The sequence below is a fragment of the Paramisgurnus dabryanus genome, chromosome 21, assembly GCF_030506205.2.
Source record: "Paramisgurnus dabryanus chromosome 21, PD_genome_1.1, whole genome shotgun sequence".
Classification (NCBI taxonomy): Eukaryota; Metazoa; Chordata; class Actinopteri; order Cypriniformes; family Cobitidae; genus Paramisgurnus; species Paramisgurnus dabryanus.
In genome coordinates, this window is record NC_133357.1 from 19,656,006 (window position 1) to 19,675,244 (window position 19,239).

Genomic DNA, 19,239 nt, shown 5'->3' on the forward strand with positions numbered 1-19,239 from the left:
TATAAACTTTACAAAGGTTATGACTGGGTGAAATGTACTCTACTGACAAACTAGCTGAAGCACGCGCTGACCTATAATGTAAAGCTATAATGATTTTTTAGTTTTAACATTAGTATTGTGCACATATTTATGTATTACTGCCATTTCAGTAGAAGGGCAGTTAATAGGAAGTCATACATTTAATAAAAAAACTAAGGTTGCGTCCGAAATCACATACTGTGACAGAAGGTACTGAATTATTACTCAGTAGGTAATATATAGTATGAATATGGATAGTATGAATGAATTCGGATGTACCACATCCGCCATGTTGATACATCACGTGACATACGACGTCATAACAACAACAAGTTGTTAACTGGAATGAAGTAAAACAAGCGCCATTTAAACACAAGGGACAGATGTTTAATATGTATATTTGCATTTAAATAGAGCCACATCACCACTTTTGGACAGTTTTGAATAAAACAATGAATCCCCTTCTTCTTCTTTGTTGGATAACTCCTCTAGTAATAATACTAAAGGGTCCATCGAACACTTCGGGATCTTGCCGTAAGTATTAGGTCATCCGTTACTTATGTCTACTGTTTTTGGAATGCTATGGATTCAGACATACTACTTGCCTTGCCTATAGCTTTTCGCCTAATATATAGTGTGAAAGTCAGCGGTTTCGGACGCAGCCTAATGGTACATTCACATTATAAGTGACTAGCAGTAGCAGAGTAACACAGTCTCACCCCATTTCGTCAATATTTGACGACACTTGACCATTCGTCATATGTTGACGTGAAGGGTATACCTTTCGCGTCATTTTTTGACGAACTGGGGACTTCAATACTATTACGTCCGTTGCATTCTCTTTCCTATTTTATTACCATTTGCGCGTCGGTTTAGGGTTAGATTACGCGAAATTAAACAGTGTACGCGAAATTAAACAGTGTATGCGAAATTAAACAGTTGTCACCTGGCGTTGGGGTTAGAAACAGTTGTCACCTGGCGTTGGGGTTAGAGTTAGGTTTGGGTAGGGATGTCATTATGTAAATCTAACCCTAAACCGACGCGCAAATGGTAATAAAATAGGAAAGAGAATGCAACGGACGTAATAGTATTGAAGTCCCCAGTTCGTCAAAAAATGCCGCAAAAGGTATTCCCTTCACGTCAACATATGACGAATGGTCAAGTGTCGTCAAATATTGACGAAATGGGGTGAGACTGGGTTGAGCAGAGCGACGCAATCTCATTGATTTCAATGGAAGCTAGACGGCTTTTTTGAGAAAAGTTTAACTTTATGCAAATTATGAGCGACATTGTGTACAAAAATATAATCATGATACTTTAGGATACCTACACTCACCGGCCACTTTATTAGGTACACCTTACTACTACCGGGTTGGAACTCCTTTTGCCTTCAGAACTGCCTTAATCCTTCGTGGCATTGATTCAACAAGGTACTGGAAACATTCATCAGAGATTTTGGTCCATATTCACATGATAGCATCACGCAGTTGCTGTAGATATGTAGGCTGCACATCCATGAAGCGAATCTCTGGTTCCACCACATCCCAAAGGTGCTCTTTTGGGTTGAGATCTGGTGACTGTGGAGGCCTTTTGAGTACAGTAAACTCATTGCCACGTTCAGGAAACCAGTCTGAAATGATTTATCCTGCTGGAAGTAGACATCAGAAGATGGGTACACTGTCGTCATAAAGGGATGGACATGGTCAGAAACAATGCTCAGGTTGGCTGTGCCGTTGACACGATGCTCAATTGGTACTAATGGGCCCAAAGTGTGCCAAGAAATTATTCCCCACACCATTTCACCATCACCAGCAGCTTGAACCGTTGATACAAGGCAGGATGGATCCATGCTTTCATGTTGTTGACGCCAAATTCTGACTCATCTGAATGTCTCAAGAGAAATCAAGACTCAAGACCAGGCAACGTTTTTCCAATTTTCTATTGTCAAATTTTGGTGAGCTTGTGTGAACTGTAGCCTCTTTTTCCTATTCTTTAAGTCAGGAATGACACCCAGTGTGGTCTTCTGCGTACCTAGGTTGTAATGAGTGGTTATTTGAGTTATTGTTGCTTTTCTATCAGCTCGAGGCAGTCTGGCCATTCTCCTCTGACCTCTGGCATCAACAAGGCATTTGCGCCCACAGAACTGCCACTCACTGGATATTTTCTCTTTTTCGGACCATTCTTTGTGAACCCTAGAGATGGTTATGCGTGAAAATCCCAGAAGATCAGCAGTTTCTGAAATACTCAGACCAGCCCGTCTGGCACCAACAACCATGCCACATTCAAATATCAGTGCCATTATTGCTCTCAAGATGCAACATTGTTTTTTTTTTCTGTCCGGGAAACTACCCATTTATGTGATCATTGTACAATGTAAAGAACATTTTGTGAAACTATAACCTTGATATTTGACTCAATGTGAAATCAAAGAATAAAATCAAATTTGATGTTCATTATCTCACTATTAGCCTGAATTTTACAGACAGGGTCACAAATAAGGTCTAATACTTGACTTTTGCCTAATGTTGTTTATCTTATGGATGATCTAATTGAATCTTTCTCTAGGACTTAAGCTTAGGTTATAGTTTTAACTTTTTTATTTTGTCTATCGAGCTTGCTGATAGCTATTTTAACTGGATTTGGACTACTGTGCCTATTTGGTGCGTCAGTTGCATATTAATTTAGATTATACTTGTTTAGTGTGTAGTTAAGTATACAATGTGTATATCAATCTCCAGGGACAAGTGGTCAAGGTCATATATGGTCATTGGTCAAAAGGACATTGTCAATGTGAGTGACGTCACATTTGTGGTTTACTTAACATATACACTCACCGGCCACTTTATTAGGTACACCATTCCAACTGCACGTTAACGCAAATTTCTAATCAGCCAATCACATGGCAGCAACTCAACGCATTTAGGCATGTAGACATGGTCAAGAAGATCTGCTGAAGTTTAAACCGAGCGTCAGAATGGGGAAGAAAGGTGATTTGAAGGTTTTTTTTAAATTAAGACGCCTTAAACATGCCTTTTAGTCTGGGACTAGGATAAGACCTGTCCGTGAAACCGCCCCAAAATGACTTTTTATAGTCTGGATAACATTTATGTCTTAGTGATAAAAAACAGTCAAGGATCTTCACCAAGAAATACTTAAAACATCAGTGTACTTTAACAAATGCCTGATTGGGATAAGACTGACTATTGCTTTCCCCATCCCACTCCTGTCAACTCAAGTCAGTTAATGTGACCGAGAGCTGAATGAGAGGAAGCTCGTGGGACCAGAAGAGGAAGTTCAACCAGAGCACAGTAAAGAACCAGAGAGAGGTCAAAAAGTTGTATGACGTTTCTAATATTCAAATTGTTATACATCACACCCGATCAATGTGAAATTTTAAAGAGATTAATCCAGGGCAAGTTCAGGATATAGGCTGCATTAACACTGCAAGTAAATGTCAGTGTTTACTGCTATTTGTATAAATTTAAAGCGTTTGTCTAGGGTTTTTTTTTTACATGCTTATTTCTGCATTACTTTTATTATATTTATTATAAGTTCTTCTATTTATAAATTACTAAACAGCTAAATATATGATCTGTAGTGTTATGCCAGGTATATGCCAGCAGATATATGTAGTCTTATTTTGGGTGGACAATCTGCATTGAAATCAAGACAATCAAGTAAATCAAGTAATTTTTCACATAACCTAATTTTAGTCCATTTTAATCGTATAAAATGTATTAAATATTCGGAAAACCACTAGTCCATAGAGTGGCGCAGGGCTGACGTATTTTTGTGAACCCAGTCTCACGGACTTGCGTATAAATAGCACGAAGTGTGAAAATCGTTAAATACATACATATGATACGCCAGTCCTTCCCATTCACTTAAACGGCGCATCTTTTTTTGTTGTTTTATTTATTGGTTTCTTAATTTTTTGCTATTTTTTTACCAGAACAACTTTTTGTTTTATAAAAATGACATCCTAACCCAAACCCCAATTCTAACCCCAACTCCAAGCGACCTTGGCTTAAATATAGACAAAAACATGGAGAAACCTGTATATTAAATAACAACCTTAAGCAAATCTGAAATCTAACCCTAAACCCCAGCGAAAATGGTTTAAAAAACTGAAAAAATTAAGAAACCAATAAATAAAACAACAAAAAAAGATGCACCGTTTAAGTGAATGGGAAAGACTGGCGTATCATATGCACGCCAAATTGGAATATGGCATATGTATTGCACGATTTTCACACTTCGTGCTATTTATCGCATCTACATGAGATTTTTCGATTAATCGTTTTTTAAAACGTGGTCGATTAAAAATCGATTCTCAAAGAGCAGATTTCATATTTATTTCCGGAAACATTGAACGGAGGAATGGAAGCATTTTAGATTTCGCAAGCAAGACGTGTTGTGGCTTTTAATTTCTTTTTTATTAATTACCCACTTGTAAACTGCTGTTCATTGTTATTTTTTATTAATATAGTATGTGTATTAAATCTATATTCATTGAGTTGAATCGAGAATCGAGTATAAAAACCTACCTGAGAACCGGAATCGAAAATGTAATCGAGAATCGGAATCGAATCGATCTGGAACATCTGAATCAATACCCAGCCCTAGCTAAATATGGGTTATTTCGCCAGAAACCCCTATTCATTTTTCCCATAGACATTTGAATTATCACAAAAAAATAAGCTCTGCGTTTAACAAAAGATTATAACGCGTTTTTTCCAAAAAATTAATGTTCACAGAAGAATACAAATTTTATGAATATTGTGTGAAAGTGTACATTGTGTAAAAGTGTAAATTAGTAAAAATATAAAAGCCAAATTTTGACTTCAAATTTCATAAAAGTTGAGTTTATCTGTCAAGACTTGTGTCATAAACTTTTGTTAAACACAGAGCTTATTTTTTGCAAAAAAATAATAATTTAAAAGTCTATTGAAAAAAAGAATGGGCTTTATTTCGAAGGAACCCATGTCCCGCTGACTTCCAGGTAAGTCTACACTTAGACACTTTATGTGGTTTTATGTTGAGCCCTGATTATAACATGTTATAAATGACTATTATGTAAAAATGTAACACATACTGCACTTAATAAATGGCATCATATAACTGACATACAAACTGGACAGTATTACATCCCAAACACTGAGTTCACCGATGCTATTAGTGATCGTATGACGCAACAAACATCTGACTGTGATTAAACAGAAGAGAGTGTTTCGCTTCATTGGAAGTGACCCCTTCTACAGTTACAGCTGTCCTGCCAAACTGCTAAGTATACGCTGTACACAGAAAGCGCCCGGGCAGGAAATTTTCTCTCCCGTCAGCATCCCGCAGCCGAGGTGAGGTGTGTGGGAAAGCAGGAGATGTGCTGCGAGTCAGCTGCGCACTAAATGAGGGCATCAAACCACATGGTCAGTGAGAAATATCCCTACCGCCACTTGATTGGTCAGTCCTTGGCAGGAGAGGGAGGGGCCCCAGCGAGAGTACAGGGAGGAGTCATGTGATCAAATCTAGCAGAGCCCTTGATAATAGGACCCCCACTCACAGTGGGGCAAGAGAGAGAGAGTGTGAGATAGCGAGAGAAAGGAAGAGAGAGAGAGCAGCCTGGACGAGAACCAAAAAACCCCTCTACCACACACAGGCTGTGTATTGTTGCCTATTCACTGGACTCCATCTCGGGCCACTTTATCATTCAATTAGGACAGCTTTCACACCACACAGCAGAGAAAAGCGGCCTTCAATCAAACTGAAAACTTCACGCTGCCACTGGAGGGCACACACTGGAGCCACAGCTCTCTCTTTACTTTCATTTCTCGCCCTCACACTCTCTCCCTCCTTCTGTTGTTGTTGTTCATGCGAGGATGAGAGAGGGAGAGAGAAAGAGAGGAAGAAAGCAAGCAACAGAGGTCATTTGTTAACACCGGAGCTTCTCTCTCTATTTCGTTTCTTTTGTTCTCTCTTTTTCTCTTCTTCTCGTTCGTCCTCCTCGAGAGGATCCAGAAACTACAGTTTTGTAGTGTTGCCACTGGAGTGAGCTGTGGTTAGTGAAGAGACACAGAAAGAGAGGAGACAGAGGACAGTCAGTGAGTGAACGAGCGTGTTGATCTGAGCTGTGCGTGTACTTTATAGACACTTTAAGTTATTTTTGAGACTTAAAGAGAAGACAGGAAAGTTGGAGAGGGGAACAGGACCTTGAGCAAGGAATCAAACTTGGGTCGCGACTCGCTAGATGTGTGTTTACGTCATATAGGGGTGGACGTTATGACCAAAATATTATATCATCGTATGAGTACTTTTATATCTTTGATCACGATAAATATCACAACAAAGATATTTTTCTTCCTAAAAAAAAGACAAAAACAAACAAACAAAACTCAAGCTCACTGAAGATAAATAGATTAAAAATATAGAATAAAGGCCTATTTCTTACTACTAAAGGTACAAAAGTGATTCAAGAGCATTCAGGAGAGATTTTCTGTACTTGCTGTTTGATTAACATGACTGACAGACAGTAGCAATATTAGGTAACCATCCCTTTAAGACCAAAGTCCAGATCCATACGGTTATGTGTTTTCTTTGTCAGTTGTTTACTTTCTCCTTAGATCTAAATGGCAGTGTTTATGAGGACACTTGCAAAGACAGGCATTTTGAAGCAAATTTGACGGATTTAAAGGGGTCATGGTGTGAAAACTTGACTTGCACCTGAAGTGCTACAATTGGTTCCCCAGTGCTTCTATCAACCTAGAAAACATGAAAAAGATCAACCCAGAAACTTTGTTTTGGTTAACCATTCTCTGCAAGCATGTTAAAAAACTGGTCATTCAGATTTCACATCTTTTGTGACGTAGGTAGCGAGTCTTATTACAATAATACAGTCCCTTAATCTGCACTATTAAACCACACACAGCCATTTAGTGCAGAGAGAGAGAGAGAGAGAGAGAGAGAGAGAGAGAAATAAAGCCTGATTTATAGTCGTGTGTAAGCTCTAGGTTATCCGTAGCCTGTGCGTAGCTCTACGGAGACTGGAGTGCACCTCGCAAAATTTTTAACAGCGAGTCAATTCTACGTGGACCGCAAGCACTGTGATTGGTCCACCAGAACCCCTCCCGTCAGGTAAAAAAAACTGCGTCATAGGTATTTCCATTTGCAATGGTGAAAATAAAGATGGGCCAAGTTGAGGAGTGATTTAACTCAAACTGCAACAAAAGTCGCTGTTTATTTACTTCCATAATTGCTGGTCTTCTCAAATCATACACAACAAGTTGCTGTTTCTTCTTTGTCGGTGGGTTAACTTGCCAAACTTCTTCTTCTTTGACGGTGGCGCTGCTACTGTGGTTACACGCGTGGATTCTGCCTACCAGTGTTTGTATTTTATCAGCTTATTTAAGGAGACAGACCTAAAAAAATTTGCTCACACCTACAAGGTAGTGTTGTCAGAAATATCGATATTTTGATACATATCGATACTGAACATTTAAAACGATTCCAATACTCTTGTCCCGCGGAATCGATACTCCGAGACGAGCTGCGCATTGTTTTTTTGTAACTCTGCGAACACCAGCTGCGCATTCTCGCCCTCACTCTTTTCTTTTGAACGCCGTGCATCCGCCTCCTCTCCTCGTCTCGTTCGCTCTGATTTAACAGTACAAGAAAGCCAAGCAGTAGTGCTGCTTGGAGGTGTTTTCGGATGCCAGTCAAATAAACATGGAAAGCCGAAGGACACAAGTGAAGTCAATCAAATATGCCTTGCTACAGAGCCGTGTGCTAACGCTGCTAGCAAAGCACTGAAGGACCGACAAGCCGACGAAAGATTGATAAAAATCCCTAAGTATTAATTCTAGACTTACCAAATTGTTGTTGATATGCGTGTTGTCACGTTGTTTTGTTTTCTTTTGCCTGTAATGATCCAAGTTAATACAATCGCCTCACAGTTATCAGACTTAGGAAATTAGACAGCATTTTAGCTGACAAGAAAATACTTTTACTGTGGTAAAAAGTAAATGAACCCAGATACTGTTGTGCTTTAAGTTCACAAAAACATGTCATTTATTAACCCTCATGAGTCATGTCGTTCAGTGAGGTATATTTTCACATTTGCACTATAATCTGTTTATCATATAAATGTTAATGTATTAACTAACATTAACAAACAAAAAGCAATACATTTGTTTAAGTACTTGTTTATCTTTTTTTTACTATGCTAATGCTCACTAGAGAAAAACTGAGATGGTGCTAAAATTATTATTTTTTTTACCTTGAATGCCATTGCTCTCATTTATTTTGTATATTTTGATATATTTCATATTTTGCTTAAATATATCTACTGTTCATTTATTAGTTTATTAGAGTTATATGATTAGTATGTTGTCCCGTTTTTAAAATAAAGCACAGCAATGAGATTTGAGAGTGTTTCTCCATTTTCATAGAAAGTATCGAAAAAAGTATCGGAATCGAAACCCTTGACACGGTATTGGTATCGAAACAATAATTTTTTGTATCGTGAAAACACTACTACAAAGCGGCAATTTTAACATGCTATAATAAATTATCTATATGGTATTTTGAGCTAAAACTCTACACACTCTGGGGACACCAAAGATTTATTTTACATCTTTAAAAAAGTCTCATAATATGACCTCTTTAAGGCTAATAAAGCAGCAAAAATGAGTGATGAAAAGCAAGTAACCCCAAATTTATACTGGTCTATTATACCTACCGGTTTATCGCCCACCCTAGCGTCATATGTTGAAACATTACCACTACACCATCTGCTCTGACTTTCTAAAAAAAAAACACCTTTCATACTCATTAAGTTATTTGGCCCACTAACAAGTCCATGAATTGAGGGACCTTGAGCAGTTTGAGATAAGTCAAAATTTGCGTAAACACTTTTTATACACAATGCATGATGTGAGGATTTCACTTTTTGTAACTTTGTGTGGTTTTAAACTGCGCTTAAAAAAAAGTACGAATAGATTTTCAGATCAAGGCTTAGGTCTTGGTTTAACCTGATCCGAATCCGCTGTACCGCCGGCGGCACACTGCATGTGTTTTGGTTGATAACATTGGGAAATACAACAACTTAAAAAAGACAAACCTAAACATATCATATATCATTAAAAAGCTGAGATTCTTGTGATTCGAACGATGTAAACCATATTAAGATCCAGTCAACACAGTCAGTGCAATCAGAGTGTTTGTCAAACAACCAACAACCAAAAAACCAGCTACAAAATATGTATGAAAATGAAAAAACTGACCTATGACGCCTTCTTGTAGTCCAAAGATCCATAAAATTCCAACAAAAACGGTGTAGTTACACTCTGAAGGGTCCAGTAAATCCAATTCAGTGAAATATTTAGTCCACAGCACATGTATAAGTCAATAAACATCCAAGGAACATAGTAGTATCATTTATAAATAGCCAACAAAGCCACCAAATCTCCGACGCATTCCGTCGTGTAGCGTCTCTTCACTTGTAAACATTGCAGATGTGTTGATGTCAAAATGGCCGCTGAACTCTGCCCTTTTGATTGACACCTCACTTGAGCGAATAGGTGCTTCTCATAGGTGACAACAGGGAGAAATACACAAGGAACGCCCTTGAGCGAGGATGGGACCGTCCTCTATTTGATTGACAATAGATCGATCCTGTCGCGTCAGAGTTTGCAAATGACAGGCGTATCTGATAGCCAATAAGATTCTGAAAAGAATGACATGCCGCTTGACTAGAAAGATTCAACCTGTAACCCGATTGGCCGTGCACAAACAATCATTCGTTGGGTTGCGCGCTGTGCGCAAATCCCAGTGGTGACTCGGGGCCGTGCGCTAAAGCTGCTAATGCTGTGCTAGGAAAGCATTGAGCGTCTAAAAAGTTTTACAATGTCGAAAAGAGCAAGTAAAAGAAACTTTTCACTTGAAGAAGTTGTCGAGCAGTGTACCAGGCGTGAAAGTGATTTGTTGGAGGAAGACGTTTCAGACGAAGAGAGCGTTTCCGCCGTCGACTCGGTAGCAGGAAGAGATATTTTGGATGGGGGAGACTTCACTCTCGACAAGTAAGTGTTTTATTGTATTATAAAACATATTTTACTGTTGGTACTGAGGTTTGTGTTTGGGTGCGTGTTTGGGGATCTCATGCACGAGTGTGTTTGTTTGCGCTCATGCACAGGTATTTGTGCCCGTATTTGCGTGTGTGTCTGTGTGTGCTTTTGCGTTACTTTATGCAAGTAAAATAGAGCTTTGTTTGGGTGCGTGTTTTGTGATCTCATGCACAAGTGTGTTTGTATGCGCCCATGCACAGGTATTTGTGCCCGTATTTGCGTGTGTGTCTGTGTGTGCTTTTGCGTTACTTTATGCAAGTAAAATAGAGCTTTGTTTGGGTGCGTGTTTTGTGATCTCATGCACGAGTGTGTTTGTATGCGCCCATGCACAGGTATTTGTGCCCGTATTTGCGTGTGTGTCTGTGTGTGCTTTTGCGTTACTTTATGCAAGTAAAATAGAGCTATGTTTTGGTGCGTGTTGTGATATATTGTGCGTGTTTTGTGATCTCATGCACGAGTGTGTTTGTATGCGCCCATGCACAGGTATTTGTGCCCGTATTTGCGTGTGTGTCTGTGTGTGATTCTGCGTTACTTTATGCAAGTAAAATAGTAGCATATGCAAGTAAAATAGTAGAATATAGATTATAAATGAAAAAAATATGTGCCTCAATGTTGTCTTATCTGTCCATACAGGTGCATGGGTGGTGTGGACCTTTCCAATGCCCTAATCAGCTATTATAAAGTGATCCACAAAACCCAGAAGTGGTAAAGGCCTTTTTTATCATTTCTTAGACATTGCCATTGTGAATGCCTTCCTGATTTACAAGCATATACCTAAAGGTAAAGGGGAGGTGCCAATGCACCAGAAGGCATTTAGTGAGACACTAGTGAGTTGCTGGTAGCGGCTGCTGACATGCCCGCTCCATCGCCCACTTCACACAGAGCACATCACAAGCCTTGGTATATTAGTGGAGACAGCACCACAGGTCGTCTAAGGTGCAGGCACTGCCATGCAAAGACAACTGTAAAATGTTCTTCATGTGATGTGCCTTTGTGCTTTTTGAAAAGCCGTGAGTGTAATAACGAGTGGCATGTTGCCAATAACCTGTAATATTATTGTAAAATTTCTAAATAGTTTTTTATATACATTGATATATTTAGATTGTGTTTTTTCTAATATTAAAAGTATTTTATTACTATAGAACTTGTTTTGTATCTTTATTTTTACAAGTATAGTTTCAAGAATTTAGTTTTTTCAACACTATAAAGTGTTTATGCTTCATTTACTATGTGTCAGCAATTATTGACAGTAAATTTGGACATGAAATAGAGTAGCTCTAAGTGTAACCTTTCATTAGAGCCCAAAAATATGATTGTACATTGAAGCATTCAAGAAAAACAGCATTTTATGTCAATGGTTACAAAGGGCCATTTGGTTTCTCCAAGTGCCCTTTATAAAAGGCCGCCTAGACATAAACTTGGATAAACATGTGAAAAAGACACATTTTCTAAGATATTGTAATCAAATTTGCTTGGTAAAGCTTTGTAAGGCTTCATGCTATGATCTGAATGTGTTTTCCAGCTAAAAGCTCCCCATTATTAGTCATCTGCAGGCAACTGTTTACAAAAAAAAAGTAGGCGGAATATTTTTTTCCCCTCTTTCAGTGTGTTTAAAATTCTATTACTTTATAACAGTAAGACTTAAAGTGAATCTGACTGTATAGGAACAAACTTCAGAGTCTTACCTTTCAAAAGACATCAAAATCATGCATATACTCCAAATACTTCAAGAACAGTATGCAATTTACTTTGGGTATGTTTTTTTTAGGCGTTTTTGCAAAATATAGCAGGATTGCAAAGGGGTTAAACAAATCTATAGCCTAATTTATTTTTACATAAAACATTATTTAAATGCAAAAACAAATAGTGAATGTAGTGTCTAGGCATGTTATTGTCATTTTAAAAAATTAAATAAAATCATTCAAATCAACCACTGGTGCATTAAAGTGCCTGTTGTTAAAGAAACACCTCAATGCTCAATGTTTCAATTAATGTTTTGAAAATTGATGTTGTTTCACTTTTTATTGTATATTGTTCTAACATATTAATTTTTTCATTTTCTTTTTATGTACGTGTACGTGTAGTAATGCTTTGCTAGTAAAATTACTTTATTTGCTAATTATGTCCATATAAGTAACTTATTAACTTATATTTTCCAAGTGACACAGACACATCCATCTCGATCCTCTCTGTCTGCCCTCTCTGTTACAGCAGAAAAATGTAACAATGAATTGTGTGGACCACACACCTGACAGCACACAATGACATGGCAACCGACTCGCTCTCATCTTCTGCCAAAAAACACTTCACTATCAGACTCTCATTAAATCACCAAAAAACAATCAACAACCATCGTGTGTTTAGAGACCAAAGTAAAATTCTCGATGACTATCAGAGCTCAAAAAATATGAAGATCTTACAAATGTGCACTTGTTCACTGGTAAAAAAAACAAATTCATTCAAGCAAAAACCATTAAAGACAAAAAGCTTGAAGTGTGTACTTGAAGTGGCCACAAAGCTTCACAAAGTTAAGAAAGACAAAGACAGTTGCTAGAAATGGTTTCTTATATAGATAGACTACAACAGACTGAAGTTACAAGGACCAGCAGGACTGTTATATCACACATGAAGCACTAATATAAATCATGACAGTATATGTGCGAACTACTCCTTTCAGTTTCGAACAGCACTGGGATGCTTTAATGTTTCGTATCACCCCTCCACAATAAAAGTTAAAAGGATCCAACAAAGTTACTGATTTCCAAAGTGCACACATCACGGCAGACGCAGATACTCACACTTGTTCAGTCGTGCTCCCATACAAGTACTATAATGTTAATTTATAGTATAAAGTATATAAAGAAAATACAGTCTAAAAAGGGAGAATAATACATCACTCCATATTAAGGTAAATGTTGAGCTTTTTATGTTTATACAAGTGAAAAGTCTCAAGGAAGATTGTAGAGAGAGAATTTAAAAACCCTACATGTAACAGTTTCACAAATCAAAACCTCTCTCTACAGTTCTTCTTTTACAACTTGAAGTGCTTTTGATATTAGCTGGATTCTGGGAATTCAACTCATACAGTTACCCATAAATGAATCATGAATCACCTGCTCTACCCCTCTTCTGTAAGCTCCAAATCTCTCTCCTCTTCCAACATCTAAGTCATACAAATGACTTTTGGATTCTCAGCACATGACTGTGCATCAGTTCTGTGGTAGACACACATGATTTTAAGATTTATAATCTAAATTCACATCCTTTCCATTTAACTTAGTAACTTGTTTGAGGTTTTCCATGTTGTTTTTCTCTCTATATCCTTCAGTACCAATAGTCTTACAATTTAAAACAAATTGCATTATTTGTTACAATATACATTGTATTTTGCAAACAACAACGTCCACCCCTTCACCCACAAGAACTGAATGTGACATCAGCTCTGGTTTATCATAGAAAGCTGTCAAATATTACATATATAATACACTTTACTCTCACCTATCGATGCTTTAACATTATTTTGGTAAATACAAGCACTATTATTTATACTATCTAACAACTTTATTTTCAGACATAAACATGCATTTTCTGTAAATCAGCTTTTAAAAGAATATGCAAAAGCACTATAGAAATTAATCTGAGCTCAACTGAATTATACGTTAACTTTAAACAAACTTTCTTAGTGAAATGACTTATTACAGCATATCTTACACAGCAAAAGAACATGCATCCATGAGACAACAGTATATTTTGTGAATGAAGTTAATAAATCTACAACAAAGGTAGCAAAGAGACAGTAAGAGAGTGATAAGTCACTCAGATAGGAAGAACCATCTTTGGGGTGCAAAAATGGACAAGAGATCTGAAGGAAGAGAAGGAGGGGTTGCTATATAAACGCTGCTCAGTGATGGATAGACTCAGAGTTTGAAAAGCCACACCTGGCTGGCTGCTTACAGAAAGAGAGTTTTACTCATGTACAGTGACACTATGCCTTTCAAACATCTAGCGTCTTCTTACTATCTAAAGACAGCGCATACTGCATGTGCAGTCAGAATGTATGCCAGCCAAAAAAACACACTAATTTCTTGTGCATGTGCGAGTCAAGTCATTGGTTCCAGTGTGGCATGTTTACAGTTTTGCAATGCTGTTAAAACCATTTGCGCGTTTTTACTGCATTTACGGATTTTGCGTTGTTACTTTTTCGGCTCAATACACAAAGATGCTTTGCACTTAGTCATGATTTGTTATTACAGACTTGGTGAATTCTCCAATACTACAATTCATTTAAAATCCTGATCAAATTTTTGTTAGAAACATTTCTTTATCAACCAAGCTGCCAATGTAATGTACAGGAAAATTGTAACAGAAATTATTACCATCGGCTGAAAATTATTAGAAAATATTTAGCAACATCTATTACATATTAAAGGATCTCTGGGAATTTTTTTAGTAAAGACTTTGAACTTTTTAACTTTACAATTTATAAAATTTTTAATTACATAAATTCATACATCTTCCTTTTTGTATTTTTGCTGATATTTTTAGTTTCAGGCATTTTTGCTAAATGCAAAAACAAAACTGTGAAGAACACACATTTCCACATATATTTTAATTTAAGGCCAAATATAGGAAATAAATGTTTCTGATTTTCACAACAATGTTAAAAGTGGCTTATAAACAAATAAAAAATGTGTTTACTAACATTGAAAGTTTGTTTAATAGTTGATGTTGATTGTTTGCATTGAAATGTACAAACTTTAATTCTATAATGTAACATTTGCGGCTACATTGTATTTTATTTGTTGACTTTACAAAGCACAAAAATGTAAATTAAAATTGACTTTATCGAATATGACAAATTATTAAAATTTCCAGAAATACTTTACAATAATGTTGTATTTGTTGTTAAAATTAGTAAATGCTTAGCTAACATGAACTTGCAATAAACAGCATAGTTTTTCAGCATTTATAAATCTTTCTTAATGTTAGTTTTTAAATGTTCATATTAGTTTATTGTGAACTACTATTACAACTTTTAATAAAAAAAAAATGTAAAGGCTGAAAATAAAAGAACGATTCATAAATGCTTTATAAGTATTGTTGTGCATTGTTAGTTTCTAAAGCATTAACTAATGTTAACAAATACAACCTTATTGTAAATGATGTTACCAAATTTCCTTTTCGTTTCATTTTCATTCATAAAGGTCCACTGATGTTTAAACCCGAAAACTGAACGAAAGATTGGTCTGGCAGTTGTTGTGTACCATTCATTGATAAGAATCTCATTTTGGTGTTTAGACCCTTGGAGGAGTTATACTGCCCTAGTGAACTTGTCCTGATTTTATCTCTCTCTTTCTCTCCTCCCTCCCTTTATGGGGTGACTGAGTGACCAGTGCAGTCCCCGCTAAACAGCTACCGTACATGAAACGCTGAACTGCACACATAAATACTCCCCAGTGTCTGTTTTACACATGGAAACACAAATACATACGATTTGCTCGTGATTGCAAACAGAAACAAACAGACACTCTGCGCCATAAAGCCGCATTACTGTCACACATTGCTTAAATTATAACAGTGAATAAATGGCTATATTAATGTAACCCAGATCTCAGGCTCAGCATCTTCCCTGTTCTCTCCTCGCTGCTATGAGTGGAGGATATAAGGACTCATATGAGAGCTGATCCCTATTCTACAATGGGTATTAAGCAGCGTTTGTGCTCTCCAAAGCCTGTCCTACCTGTTAACCCCTCTGATGTGCTTTCTCATGATAATCAGGCTGTTACCCAGCGAGGAGCATGGAATTGTGGGATGTTTTCAGAAGAGAACCCCCCTCCCTTGATGCACATGCTCTCTCTCTCGTTTTGTAACTCACACACGCTGAATCAAGCATGTAAGCTGTTTTTTTAGGGAACACATGAAGGGTAGTTCACGCAAACTGCTGAGGACTTCTGTTTATTTAAAACTTCCCACAAATGTTTAAATGTGCTGCTAATCCAGCCTCAACACAGGGAAACAAACAACCCACATCTCTCAAAAACGCCTTCCAGTGGACTTTTATAAAGATGCTGTTAGCAATCATTGAAAGGATAAAGATACGCAAATACATTTGGTATTGATGTGCAAAAAGTATTGCATTGCCCAATGAATAAGTAGAATAAGTAAATTCTGCTGAAATTCTGTTGCTCATCCATTTCATATAAATTTCACATGCACATTTTGCCATGCAAGAAGAACCCTTGAAGATCTTAACAAGCAAAAGACCACCTTGCTGGTGAAAAGGAAATGCTCTCACACAAAACAATATGCATTTCAACATGCAAAAAAGAGTGATGTCAATAACAAAAGCACTGTCGCGTGACGATCTCACTTCCATTTCCTTATTATGTAGCTTGAGGCAGTGGAAGTGGAGGGCCATGATGGAGCACAACCGCCAAACATTGAAAACTCATTGCAACGTGATATACATCAGTCATACAAAAACTTTTTTGACATATATCTGACCAAAATAAAATGATTCCAGTAATTTTTTGCCACATATTACACATCTCAATTGTTTTTATAATTGCATACATTACATATTACTTCATATGTGTTTCTGTAGCTCAAATGGTAGAGTATTGTGTTAGCACCGCAAAGATCTTAGGTTCGAAACTAAACAACACACACAATAATTTTAAAAATGTAGCTTGAATGTAGTGTAAGTTGGCAGGGTCTGCTAAATGCATAAAGTGTAAAGAAAGAGATGTCAGCATGCACTGCTACAGGTGTTTGAGCATGTGACTATAAAGTTGCAATGAAGTTCACTAGTGGTTGGTTGAATTAAAAACTGGTCACATTCGTTTTTAAACGAATTGCAGCATGCATTTAATTCGATTTTCATCTTTCAAACATTTTGTCAAGAACTCCAAAATATTATTTTGACATTTAATGAATGATATCTACACGTAGGTATGACGTTCGTTGACGTGTCTGCACGTGAATCGTGTTGATTTCTCACATAAACAACGCAACATACGTGATTTACAATAAAATATCCAAGCTTTCTGTAGTAGGAATGAATATTAAAATGAGGTATATTGCTGACTCAAACAAAACCCACACCTTTAATGCTTGACAATCTTGTATGTTAAGTAGCTCTTAACAAACAAGTTTTCACAGAAGATGGCAAAAGTCAAATCGCTTCACAATCCGCCCATGAACATCCGATCAGTAGCAAACAAACGACGAACAAGCTATTGCAGCATGAAGCTTTAGCAAGGAACAGTCAAGCAAAAACTGAACGAAAACAGTTGTATACTTATTATTAAACACAAAATTACATAAACATACACAAATAAGACCGATTCACGTATAGACACAAACGTATGTGTGTATCCTAAACTTATGTTTCAGACTCGTCGCTGTAACTTATAGCGTGTCTCTGACACAGCACATGCATAAGCTCCCTGTGAGCCATAAATGTTTAGAAATTACTTAAAATTCAACGATTCACACCAAAACAGCATAAAACATCAATCGGCACAGAAGAGTCCACGGTCGATCAAATGCATTTTGTTTACAAACTAAAAGTTCAGCATCCGTCGCGTATTTATCGATGAAGTTCGAAGTACGAGCGAACGTGCAATTAAAAATTAAATACCCAACATGGTTTTACAAAATATGCCAAATGTAAATGACGTCGGGTCGAGACGAAATAACAACACCGTTGTTACAATATAACACTCGTAATCTTTCATATCGATCACCGAAGTGTGGGATCGTGTTAATTATCGGTATCTCATTAAAAAACATGCACACATCAGAACGTGCAGCTACGTTATGAGGACTTGCAGAAAAAATCGAGCAGTTGCCCACCAAAAACTTTCCAGCACCGCATTAGTCAATTTCACAAGGAACCCCCGTAACATTCCAGCACCGACTATGGGCAAACTTACCGTGGGAGCCCCACGCCACCGTTCCTGGTCTTTCTCCTCTTGATCTGTTGTTTTATTATTTTTTCCAATTTTTTCTCTAATTTTTCTTTTTTCGGGGCCTGAGTGTCTCGCGCTCCTCAGGCTGCAGCAGCGGAGTTATGGGGCGCGCGAGCATTATGGGAGTGTGACGTCAGGCCACTTTCACAAACTTTTTACAGGGGCTGGTAAACTGTTGTGTGTGTGTGTGTGTTTTGGGGGGTTGTGTTTAACACAACGTTATGATTAATGATGGATTAGTGGCGGGACTGATATAGCAACTGAATGATTATCGGAAGAGAAGGGAATCAGAAAGCCGATAGCGTTTTTAAATAATTAAATGCAGCATGTTTAATGCAAGGTGACTAAGTCAAGAAGCACTCTCGCTTTTTTGTGCACGATACTGTTCTGTTTCCTGATACATTGGTAACTATTATCGCTGGTATTTTAATAATTACCCATTTATGTTTTACATTTAATGTTTAATCATTGGCTTAATTAATTAATTAAACGAATTGTCAAAGGTTTGCATGTAGGGACTTTTCTTAATGTTAACTGGATTTATCATCTAGTATCAAATAAAATACTATTCATGGCGTATGTTTATTCCACATTGATGCTTGTATAAAATATAAAAAAAAACAATAAAAAAAATAAGGTTTATTGATAGATCTTGTAACTTTATTTATGTTGTTTACATCTTATTGTAATTTAAAATATAGTTAATTTTGTACCAATATCTCTATTAGACAAGGTATGACATTCCCAAGCATGTTTTTGTGATCACAGTCAAAATCTTGATTTCTGTGCTGACAGTAAATCAGATAATTATTAAATTATCAGATTATTATTATTATGTATATGTTTAATTGGTTTATGGACCATGGGTAATATGTGTTGTTCAGAGGTTGTTTGATTTTAGAAAGATGAAGAGCAACTTCCACGTGTAGTTTCCCAATGGTCCCATTTCCATTTCACCTTGTGTTTTTTTTTTTTGGTTGGGGGGATTACTTCCAGGGCATACCAACCCGTTTCCTCACCACCCCAACCCCCTCCTCCGACCAGCGGATAGATGTGTGTGTGATTTTGTGTGTGTGTGTGTGTGTGTGTGTGTGTGTGTGTGTGTGTGTGTGTGTGTGTGTGTGTGTGTGTGT

The 19,239-nt window shown here is 37.1% G+C and overlaps 1 protein-coding gene across 2 annotated transcripts in view; it reads right to left on the reverse strand.

Annotated features, from left to right (window-relative positions):
* Nucleotides 1–18,536, reverse strand: part of plagl2 (pleiomorphic adenoma gene-like 2) — a 64,096-nt gene extending 45,560 nt beyond the window's left edge. For both annotated transcript variants that reach the window (XM_065249745.2, XM_065249744.2), the window contains exon 1: nt 18,071–18,536. The gene's annotated coding sequence lies outside the window, so the exon portion shown is untranslated. The remainder of the gene's footprint in view (nt 1–18,070) is intronic.
* Nucleotides 18,537–19,239: the final 703 nt, after the last annotated feature.